Below are 12,748 nucleotides of genomic sequence, written 5' to 3'. Positions count from 1 at the left end.
GCATGGCCTGTTAAATGTTTCACTTTCTAAGCCAGGGACGGTATGTGTAAAGAGCTCCATGGAGTGACCCGTTGTGTCGCCTGCTGCATCCTTCTCTCTTGTTGTAGTTTTTGCTGAGGAGGACAAGGAAGCGACTTGTCCCTGACCGTGAACATCCACAAGCGACGCGCTGCTTTTACATTTACCAGTTTCAGAAGAGGAGGCAAAAGAGCTAGAGGCTGAGTCTGCAATGTAAGCCAAAACTTGCTGTTGCTGCTCCGCCTTTAAAAGCGGTTTTCCTACTCCCAGAAAAGAGAGCGTTCGAGGCCTTGTGTAGCCTGACGACGAAACTGGCTCCACAGCTCCAGACTTAGGTGGAATATTTTTATCCCCATGACCACCTGATGCTCCACTACCACTACCATCATTACCAGCTGACAATGAACGCCCACGACGACCTCTTGCACCAGACTTCCTCATTGTTTTAAAATCTTAACCAAAGTAACTTTATTTGTTGCTGTCAAACAACTTACACGGTGAGCTATAACTTCAGTATGATTTCAATATCCCTTAACAGGTTGGTGAGACCACAAGGAAAATCAGGCACAATGTTACACACTCTGTTTTCTGTGGCACAAAATCACAGAGATGACACACACGCAGGACTGTCACTCAAGCACTAATGTCAATATTAATCTCCCACCTAATTTGTTTTTTTTTTTTTTTCTCAGGGAGACTTTAGAAACCAAATAATATTAAAAAAAAACAAAAAAAGAAAAGGCTTTCTATGGCCCACAATTAGAGAGAGAGAGGTGGCACACCCAGGAGTCAAGACTGGCGCACAAGCTGAAAGGGCAATATTACTCTCCCACTGTTTTTTTAAGTTTTTTTTTTTGTTATTTTCAGGGAGACTTTAGAAACCAAATAATATTAAAAAAACCAAAAAAATAAATAGCCTTTCTATGGCCCACTGAATGAGAGAGAGAGGTGGCACACCCAGGAGTCAAGACTGGCACACAAGCTGAAAGGGCAATATTACTCTCCCACTGTTTTTTTAAGTTTTTTTTTTTGTTATTTTCAGGGAGACTTTAGAAACCAAATAATATTAAAAAAACCAAAAAAATAAATAGCCTTTCTATGGCCCACTGAATGAGAGAGAGAGGTGGCACACCCAGGAGTCAAGACTGGCACACAAGCTGAAAGGGCAATATTACTCTCCCACTGTTTTTTTATGTATTTTTTGTTTTTTAAGGGAGACTTTAGAAACCAAATAATATTAAAAAAAAAACAAAAAAAAAAGGCTTTCTATGGCCCACAATTAGAGAGAGAGAGGTGGCACACCCAGGAGTCAAGACTGGCGCACAAGCTGAAAGGGCAATATTACTCTCCCACTGTTTTTTTAAGTTTTTTTTATTTTATTTTCAGGGAGACTTTAGAAACCAAATAATATTAAAAAAACCAAAAAAATAAATAGCCTTTCTATGGCCCACTGAATGAGAGAGAGAGGTGGCACACCCAGGAGTCAAGACTGGCACACAAGCTGAAAGGGCAATATTACTCTCCCACTGTTTTTTTAGGTTTTTTTTTTTTCAGGGAGACTTTAGAAACCAAATAATAAGAAAATAAATAAATAAATAAATAGGCTTTCTATAGCCCACTGAATGAGAGATAGCACACACAGCAGTGGCACACAAGCCCTGACTGAGGCCAATATTTTTCTCCCACTGATTGATGTAGTGTTTTTGTGTTGAGGTAGATTTTAGAACACAAATCAAGGAAAAAAAAAATAAATGCTTTCTATGGCCCACTGAATGAGAGAGAGGTGGCACACCCAGGAGTCAAGACTGGCACACAAGCTGAAAGGGCAATATTACTCTCCCACTGTTTTTTTATGTATTTTTTGTTTTTTAAGGGAGACTTTAGAAACCCAATAATATTTAAAAAAATAAATAAATAGGCTTTCTATGGCCCACTGAATGAGAGGGAGAGAGGTGGCACACCCAGGAGTCAAGACTGGCACACAAGCTGAAAGGGCAATATTACTCTCCCACTGTTTTTTTATGTATTTTTTTGTTTTTTAAGGGAGACTTTAGAAACCCAATAATATTTTAAAAAATAAATAAATAGGCTTTCTATGGCCCACTGAATGAGAGGGAGAGAGGTGGCACACCCAGGAGTCAAGACTGGCACACAAGCAGAAAGGGCAATATTACTCTCCCACTGTTTTTTTATGTTTTTTTTTTTTTTCAGGGAGACATTAGAAACCAAATAATATTAAAAAAACTAAAAAAATAAATAGCCTTTCTATGGCCCACTGAATGAGAGAGAGAGGTGGCACACCCAGGAGTCAAGACTGGCACACAAGCTGAAAGGGCAATATTACTCTCCCACTGTTTTTTTATGTATTTTTTGTTTTTTAAGGGAGACTTTAGAAACCAAATAATATTTAAAAAAAAACAAAAATAAAAAGGCTTTCTATGGCCCACAATTAGAGAGAGAGAGGTGGCACACCCAGGAGTCAAGACTGGCGCACAAGCTGAAAGGGCAATATTACTCTCCCACTGTTTTTTTAAGTTTTTTTTTTTGTTATTTTCAGGGAGACTTTAGAAACCAAATAATATTAAAAAAACCAAAAAAATAAATAGCCTTTCTATGGCCCACTGAATGAGAGAGAGAGGTGGCACACCCAGGAGTCAAGACTGGCACACAAGCTGAAAGGGCAATATTACTCTCCCACTGTTTTTTTAGGTATTTTTTTTTTCAGGGAAACTTTAGAAACCAAATAATAAGAAAAAAAATAAATAAATAAATAGGCTTTCTATAGCCCACTGAATGAGAGATAGCACACACAGCAGTGGCACACAAGCCCTGACTGAGGCCAATATTTTTCTCCCACTGATTGATGTAGTGTTTTTGTGTTGAGGTAGATTTTAGAACACAAATCAAGGAAAAAAAAAATAAATGCTTTCTATGGCCCACTGAATGAGAGAGAGGTGGCACACCCAGGAGTCAAGACTGGCACACAAGCTGAAAGGGCAATATTACTCTCCCACTGTTTTTTTATGTATTTTTTGTTTTTTAAGGGAGACTTTAGAAACCCAATAATATTTAAAAAAAAAAAAAAATAGGCTTTCTATGGCCCACTGAATGAGAGGGAGAGAGGTGGCACACCCAGGAGTCAAGACTGGCACACAAGCTGAAAGGGCAATATTACTCTCCCACTGTTTTTTTATGTATTTTTTGTTTTTTAAGGGAGACTTTAGAAACCCAATAATATTTAAAAAAATAAATAAATAGGCTTTCTATGGCCCACTGAATGAGAGGGAGAGAGGTGGCACACCCAGGAGTCAAGACTGGCACACAAGCTGAAAGGGCAATATTACTCTCCCACTGTTTTTTTATGTATTTTTTTGTTTTTTAAGGGAGACTTTAGAAACCCAATAATATTTAAAAAAATAAATAAATAGGCTTTCTATGGCCCACTGAATGAGAGGGAGAGAGGTGGCACACCCAGGAGTCAAGACTGGCACACAAGCTGAAAGGGCAATATTACTCTCCCACTGTTTTTTTATGTTTTTTTTTTTTTCAGGGAGACTTTAGAAACCAAATAATATTAAAAAAACCAAAAAAATAAATAGCCTTTCTATGGCCCACTGAATGAGAGAGAGAGGTGGCACACCCAGGAGTCAAGACTGGCACACAAGCTGAAAGGGCAATATTACTCTCCCACTGTATTTTTATGTATTTTTTGTTTTTTAAGGGAGACTTTAGAAACCAAATAATATTTAAAAAAAAACAAAAATAAAAAGGCTTTCTATGGCCCACAATTAGAGAGAGAGAGGTGGCACACCCAGGAGTCAAGACTGGCGCACAAGCTGAAAGGGCAATATTACTCTCCCACTGTTTTTTTAAGTTTTTTTTTTTTTATTTTCAGGTAGACTTTAGAAACCAAATAATATTAAAAAAACCAAAAAAATAAATAGCCTTTCTATGGCCCACTGAATGAGAGAGAGAGGTGGCACACCCAGGAGTCAAGACTGGCACACAAGCTGAAAGGGCAATATTACTCTCCCACTGTTTTTTTAGGTATTTTTTTTTTCAGGGAAACTTTAGAAACCAAATAATAAGAAAAAAAATAAATAAATAAATAGGCTTTCTATAGCCCACTGAATGAGAGATAGCACACACAGCAGTGGCACACAAGCCCTGACTGAGGCCAATATTTTTCTCCCACTGATTGATGTAGTGTTTTTGTGTTGAGGTAGATTTTAGAACACAAATCAAGGAAAAAAAAAATAAATGCTTTCTATGGCCCACTGAATGAGAGAGAGGTGGCACACCCAGGAGTCAAGACTGGCACACAAGCTGAAAGGGCAATATTACTCTCCCACTGTTTTTTTATGTATTTTTTGTTTTTTAAGGGAGACTTTAGAAACCCAATAATATTTAAAAAAATAAATAAATAGGCTTTCTATGGCCCACTGAATGAGAGGGAGAGAGGTGGCACACCCAGGAGTCAAGACTGGCACACAAGCTGAAAGGGCAATATTACTCTCCCACTGTTTTTTTATGTATTTTTTTGTTTTTTAAGGGAGACTTTAGAAACCCAATAATATTTAAAAAAATAAATAAATAGGCTTTCTATGGCCCACTGAATGAGAGGGAGAGAGGTGGCACACCCAGGAGTCAAGACTGGCACACAAGCTGAAAGGGCAATATTACTCTCCCACTGTTTTTTTATGTTTTTTTTTTTTTTCAGGGAGACTTTAGAAACCAAATAATATTAAAAAAACCAAAAAAATAAATAGCCTTTCTATGGCCCACTGAATGAGAGAGAGAGGTGGCACACCCAGGAGTCAAGACTGGCACACAAGCTGAAAGGGCAATATTACTCTCCCACTGTTTTTTTATGTATTTTTTGTTTTTTAAGGGAGACTTTAGAAACCAAATAATATTAAAAAAAAAACAAACAAAAAAAGGCTTTCTATGGCCCACAATTAGAGAGAGAGAGGTGGCACACCCAGGAGTCAAGACTGGCGCACAAGCTGAAAGGGCAATATTACTCTCCCACTGTTTTTTTAAGTTTTTTTTTTTTTATTTTCAGGGAGACTTTAGAAACCAAATAATATTAAAAAAAACAAAAAAATAAATAGCCTTTCTATGGCCCACTGAATGAGAGAGAGAGGTGGCACACCCAGGAGTCAAGACTGGCACACAAGCTGAAAGGGCAATATTACTCTCCCACTGTTTTTTTAGGTATTTTTTTTTTTCAGGGAAACTTTAGAAACCAAATAATAAGAAAAAAAATAAATAAATAAATAGGCTTTCTATAGCCCACTGAATGAGAGATAGCACACACAGCAGTGGCACACAAGCCCTGACTGAGGCCAATATTTTTCTCCCACTGATTGATGTAGTGTTTTTGTGTTGAGGTAGATTTTAGAACACAAATCAAGGAAAAAAAAAAAAATGCTTTCTATGGCCCACTGAATGAGAGAGAGGTGGCACACCCAGGAGTCAAGACTGGCACACAAGCTGAAAGGGCAATATTACTCTCCCACTGTTTTTTTATGTATTTTTTGTTTTTTAAGGGAGACTTTAGAAACCCAATAATATTTTAAAAAAAAAATAAATAGGCTTTCTATGGCCCACTGAATGAGAGAGAGAGGTGGCACACCCAGGAGTCAAGACTGGCGCACAAGCTGAAAGGGCAATATTACTCTCCCACTGTTTTTTTAAGTTTTTTTTATTTTATTTTCAGGGAGACTTTAGAAACCAAATAATATTAAAAAAACCAAAAAAATAAATAGCCTTTCAATGGCCCACTGAATGAGAGAGAGAGGTGGCACACCCAGGAGTCAAGACTGGCACACAAGCTGAAAGGGCAATATTACTCTCCCACTGTTTTTTTATGTATTTTTTGTTTTTTAAGGGAGACTTTAGAAACCCAATAATATTAAAAAAAAAAAAAAAAAAAAAAAATGCTTTCTATGGCCCACAATTAGAGAGAGAGGTGGCACACCCAGGAGTCAAGACTGGCACACAAGCTGAAAGGGCAATATTACTCTCCCACTGTTTTTTTATGTATTTTTTGTTTTTTAAGGGAGACTTTAGAAACCCAATAATATTTAAAAAAAAAAAAAAAAAAAAAGGCTTTCTATGGCCCACAATTAGAGAGAGAGGTGGCACACCCAGGAGTCAAGACTGGCACACAAGCTGAAAGGGCAATATTACTCTCCCACTGTTTTTTTATTTATTTTTATTTTTTTCAGGGAGACTTTAGAAACCAAATAATAAGAAAAAAAATAAATAAATAAATAGGCTTTCTATAGCCCACTGAATAAGAGATAGCACACACAGCAGTGGCACACAAGCCCTGACTGAGGCCAATATTTTTCTCCCACTGATTGATGTAGTGTTTTTGTGTTGAGGTAGAATTTAGAACACAAATCACGGAAAAAATAAATAGGCTTTCTATGGCCCACTCAGTGAGAGATGGCACACACAGGGATGGCACTGTAGCAGAAATGCCAATCTTAATCTCCCACAAAAAAAAACAAAAAAAAACAGGGACTGTCCTACAATTACTATCTCCCTGCAGTAATCTAAGCCAGGTATGGCAGGCAGCAATAGGAGTGGACTGATGCACAAATTAAATAAAAAGTGTGGACAAACAAAAAAGATAGCTGTGCAGAAAGGAACAAGAGGATATGTGCTTTGAAAAAAGCAGTTGGTTTCCACAGTGGCGTACACACAGCAATACAGCTATCACGGAGCCTTCTAGGGCAGCCCAATGAGCTACAGCGCTGAGGAAAAAAAAAAAAAATAGCTTCCACTGTTCCTGCACACCGAAGGTGGTGTTGGACAGTGGAAATCGCTACAGCACAAGCGGTTTGGTGGTTAGTGGACCCTGCCTAACGCTCTCCCTGCTTCTGACGAAGCGGCAGCAACCTCTCCCTAAGCTCAGATCAGCAGCAGTAAGATGGCGGTCGGCGGGAACGCCCCTTTATAGCCCCTGTGACGCCGCAGACAGCAAGCCAATCACTGCAATGCCCTTCTCTAAGATGGTGGGGACCAGGATCTATGTCATCACGCTGCCCACACTCTGCGTTCACCTTCATTGGCTGAGAAATGGCGCTTTTCGCGTCATTGAAACGCGACTTTGGCGCGAAAGTCGCGTACCGCATGGCCGACAAGCACAGGGGTCGGATCGGGTTTCATGAGACGCCGACTTAGCCAAAAGTCGGCGACTTTTGAGAATGATCGACCCGTTTCGCTCAACCCTACTCACCACTCTCAATTTTATGGCACTTCTCAAATAGATACTATCAATTGCGGACTTACATTACCTTGGCCGCATGAAGAGACCCATACCAATAATTATAAAAACAATTCTTTATTTCACATAACCCATTAAAACACATTAATAACAAAACAAAAGACATAAAGCAAAACAAAGTGTCCCAGGAGTGGATAGGAACGGTCCTGTTCCGGATATGTTATAAATGTACAATCCAAGTTAAATAGATATATATATCACCGCCCAAAATCATGTACTTTTAGTATACTATTATAGATCAACAAAATAAAATCTATAGGGTAACTCTTTTACATCCTGAGCAGCCCGACTAAGCTTTATCAGCCACACATATCACCGGTAAATTACCATGTATTAATAAACATTAATCACTGCCTCAAGCCTATATAAATCCCAATAGCATGGGGCAGCAAGGAGTGAAGCCGTTAGTACTGCAAAGAACATAGAGCGGGAACTACTTACAGGATGGATATACCCAAAGAAGGCGGTAATGTAAATACCGGGTCGACCGATCCCTCCACGTGCGCCCCGACGCGCGTTTCACCCGTGAGCTTCTTCCGGGGGCGTAACCCAGTGAGATGAGGGATGACTCTTTATATGGCTACCGGCCAATCCGCTTGCGGGACGTCATAGGGGGAGGTATTATAATGTATGTCAATCTAGCTCCCCGGCGCATAGCGTTTCCATCTCCTTCCTGTGTAAACTAGGCGCTTCAGCGTCTGCGCTCCATGGAACGCTGCGTGACACGCATACGTAACCACTAAGGAGCACATACTGAAGTGCCGGGATTGAGATGTACTGCGCATGCGTTCCGCCAGATGAACATTAGGACGTGCAATCTTTTTGTGCCTATATCACCAATTACACTGTCTAGTTCTAAGGAAAGTATGTTGTTAGGAGTTGACAATATCGGGGACAATAGGTAAATGGGGTACAAAGCCCGAGTGCCCAAATCAACCCTATATTTACCGGCATTAAAAAGTGCACAGATGCTACATATTAACTACAACAACCAAAAATATATCAACCTACAAAATGCAGATATAGCTCAATATAAATAGTAATAATAAGCTTATTCCATAAGGATATATTATACCAGCATTTCCTATATTAAAAAACAAAAATATAATTCATTTACATATTCAAAACCTCCCATTAATTAGTGCAATCAAAACGTGGTGCGACTTTGGTGACAATACATAAAGTATACCACTAAAATGTCACAGTAACATGTACTACGGTATAGTTATCCCCATACGAATGTATAGGAATTAATAGTGACGTGCTATTATCATTAATTGTATAGTGAAGTGCGATCGTGACTGAAATAAAAACGTAATAAAACCAATTGCTAAAAAAGTGACATTTATTAACAACACTAGTGCTATATAAAAGTTTTTTTTTAAATATTAAATTAATTCTGAAAAGTGCACTAGTGCCCCTCTCATTACATATATACCAAATATAATAATAAAGTGCATAGTGTCCAAACTATATATATATATATCATACACTATATTGTATGAACAGTGATATAATAAAAAATGAGTTGCTGCATTCATGCACTACGAACCCATGAAATCAAGTAAACTCCCAACCAATACTATATATCCCATAAATAGACTTGTCATATAATCAATAATAGAAGAGCATCCAATAACATATAATCAAGAGAATATTTATCCTAACTAAATATCACCCACTATTGACAATACTTTTCCTATAAACAAAAAATGAAGCTATACTAATTAATTGTTATTCATTCAATATAGTACATTAATAATAATGCCACTCATAGAATTAGTGATGAAAATAATAATGATAATAATAATAAACTTAAAATTTTAAATTTCTTCTTCTTGTTTCTTATGATATTATTCTTCTTTCTTCTATTCTTTCATGTGCCAGAATTACATATCTCAGGACAAGGTCCTCTTGTGCAGTTATTCAATAGACGGGAATTATTGATATACACACCCAATGGAATAAATAGGGCACGTCGTCATTAGGCCTAGCCGTAATATCAAAAAAAGTAGCCATCTAAAGAAAATACAAAACAAATTAATACCTACATAATAATATACATAAAAACAACGATAAAATTAATAATCCCTCCTACATTAAAAAGGATGCCCCTTCAATAGTGTTTTAGAGGAATGCTGCAAATCCAAAATTTTCATTGACTCCCTGTGGACTAATGGCTCCCAGACGATAGATCCACTTGCTCTCCAATTGTGCTAGAGCTCGACCCAAATCTCCCCCTCTAAATCCTAGATCTATCTGGTCAATGGCCCTGATAGTAAGATCCCTACTCGAACATCCATGATATTTATGGAAATATCTAGGTAGAGTTTTTAGGGTGCTGATGTCTTCCACAGTTTTGGCTTTTTGAATATCCCTTACATGTTCTCTTGTTCTTATTTGTAATTCTCTGGTTGTGAGACCAATGTAAATTTTTCCACAAGTACATTTGGCCTGATATATGACCCCTTTAGATGAACAATCCAGATACTTTCTTATATCGTAAGTGCGGGTCCCATCATAATTTGCAAAGGTAGAGGCCTTTGTATGGTTTAGACAACCCTTGCAGAGGCCACATGGAAAAAAGCCCACCCATTTTCTCTCTTTTTGTATTTTATTGACATTTCTCATTGGGTCGTAATGGCTATGTACCAAAATATCTTTAAGGTTTGCCGCTCTTTTGGCTACAAAAGAAGGTTTTGGAGGTAAGACCTTTTTCAAAACAGGGTCACTCTTTAATATGTCCCAGTGTTTAAGAATAATTTGAATAAGGTCCTGCCACTTGTTGTTGTATGTTGATATGAAACATACCTGATCCGTATTCTCCTTCTGTTCTGGACGGTTGGGGAGTCCATACAATAGCTGATTTCGTGGGGTCTTTTTGGCTCTTATATATCCTCTTCTTATCGATCTTCTACTGTAGCCTCTTTGAGTGAATCTTACAGCTAGATCTGCTGATTGTTCTTCAAAACTCTGTTTATTGGAGCAAATTCTTTTAGCTCGTAGGAATTGCCCAATTGGAATTCCATTTATTGTGGATCTTGGATGTGATGAATCAGCCCTTAATAAAGAGTTGGTGGCTGTTGGCTTTCGGTATATGTCCGTTTGGATTCTGCCTTCCTTATCCGTTTGAATCTTAATGTCCAAAAAATCAATCTGCCTACCAGAAACAAAAGTTAGTTTAATATTCTGGTTATTGTTATTTAATTTGGACATCAAATTAGAGAGACCAACTGAGTCTCCCTCCCACAAAAAGAAAATATCGTCGATGTACCTCATCCAGTTATGAACAGAGTTCATTTCCTGGATGAGGTCATCTTGAAAAATCCTCCTCTCCCACGCCCCTAAAAATAGATTGGCGTAAGCAGGGGCACAGGAGGCCCCCATCACTGTTCATACAATATAGTGTATGATATATATATATATAGTTTGGACACTATGCACTTTATTATTATATTTGGTATATATGTAACGAGAGGGGCACTATTGCACTTTTCAGAATTAATTTAATATTTAAAAAAAAACTTTTATATAGCACTAGTGTTGTTAATAAATGTCACTTTTTTAGCAATTGGTTTTATTACGTTTTTATTTCAGTCACGATCGCACTTCACTATACAATTAATGATAATAGCACGTCACTATTAATTCCTATACATTCGTATGGGGATAACTATACCGTAGTACATGTTACTGTGACATTTTAGTGGTATACTTTATGTATTGTCACCAAAGACGCACCACGTTTTGATTGCACTAATTAATGGGAGGTTTTGAATATGTAAATGAATTATATTTTTGTTTTTTAATATAGGAAATGCTGGTATAATATATCCCTATGGAATAAGCTTATTATTACTATTTATATTGAGCTATATCTACATTTTGTAGGCTGATATATTTTTGGTTGTTGTAGTTAATATGTAGCATCTGTGCACTTTTTAATGCCGGTAAATATAGGGTTGATTTGGGCACTCGGGCTTTGTACCCCATTTACCTATTGTTCCCGATATTGTCAACTCCTAACAACATACTGTCCTTAGAACTAGACAGTGTAATTGGTGATATAGGCACAAAAAGATCGCACGTCCTAATGTTCATCTGGCAGAACGCATGCGCAGTACATCTCAATCCCGGCACTTCAGTATGTGCTCCTTAGTGGTTACGTATGCGTGTCACGCAGCGTTCCATGGAGCACAGACGCTGAAGCGCCTAGTTTACACAGGAAGGAGATGGAAACGCTATGCGCCGGGGAGCTAGATTGACATACATTATAATACCTCCCCCTATGACGTCCCGCAAGCGGATTGGCCGGTAGCCATATAAAGAGTCATCCCTCATCTCACTGGGTTACGCCCCCGGAAGAAGCTCACGGGCGAAACGTGCGTCGGGGCGCACGTGGAGGGATCGGTCGACCCGGTATTTACATTACCGCCTTCTTTGGGTATATCCATCCTGTAAGTAGTTCCCACTCTATGTTCTTTGCAGTACTAACGGCTTCACTCCTTGCTGCCCCATGCTATTGGGATTTATATAGGCTTGAGGCAGTGATTAATGTTTATTAATACATGGTAATTTACCGGTGATATGTGTGGCTGATAAAGCTTAGTCGGGCTGCTCAGGATGTAAAAGAGTTACCCTATAGATTTTATTTTGTTGATCTATAATAGTATACTAAAAGTACATGATTTTGGGCGGTGATATATATATCTATTTAACTTGGATTGTACATTTATAACATATCCGGAACAGGACCGTTCCTATCCACTCCTGGGACACTTTGTTTTGCTTTATGTCTTTTGTTTTGTTATTAATGTGTTTTAATGGGTTATGTGAAATAAAGAATTGTTTTTATAATTATTGGTATGGGTCTCTTCATGCGGCCAAGGTAATGTAAGTCCGCAATTGATAGTATAGACTGCTCACATGTAGATAGTGTTGAGCGATACCTTCCGATATCGCAAAGTATCGGTATCGGAAAGTATCGGCCGATACCATCAAAGTATCGGATCTAATCCGATACCGATACCCGATCCCAATGCAAGTCAATGGGACGAAAATATCGGAATTAAAATAAACCGTTTCTTAACTTGTAGGTTCATTCTACATGAAGGAAAACAACTAAGAATAATGTAGGATGTATTGGGGGAGGTGGCGGAGACATTAAAGGCACAGAGGTTTAGCCCAATTAAATAGAATAGCAGGATTTTGTTTTGTTTTTTATGACGTTCGGCGTTAGAAAGATTTTGACTATGTTAATCTTTTTTTTTATTTTGTCAGATATTGATGTTTCACTACTTCCACGCCCTTCACCTTCTTTTTTACTTCTCCCACACTTTCTTCTTCATTATCCTCATCATCAGCTTCTTTGACATCAACTTCTTCACCTTATTCATCTTCTTCTTCATCTTCTACCTATTATTTTTTTTG

The sequence above is a fragment of the Ranitomeya variabilis genome, chromosome 6 (genome assembly GCF_051348905.1).
Source record: "Ranitomeya variabilis isolate aRanVar5 chromosome 6, aRanVar5.hap1, whole genome shotgun sequence".
Classification (NCBI taxonomy): Eukaryota; Metazoa; Chordata; class Amphibia; order Anura; family Dendrobatidae; genus Ranitomeya; species Ranitomeya variabilis.
This window is presented reverse-complemented; position numbering follows the sequence as displayed.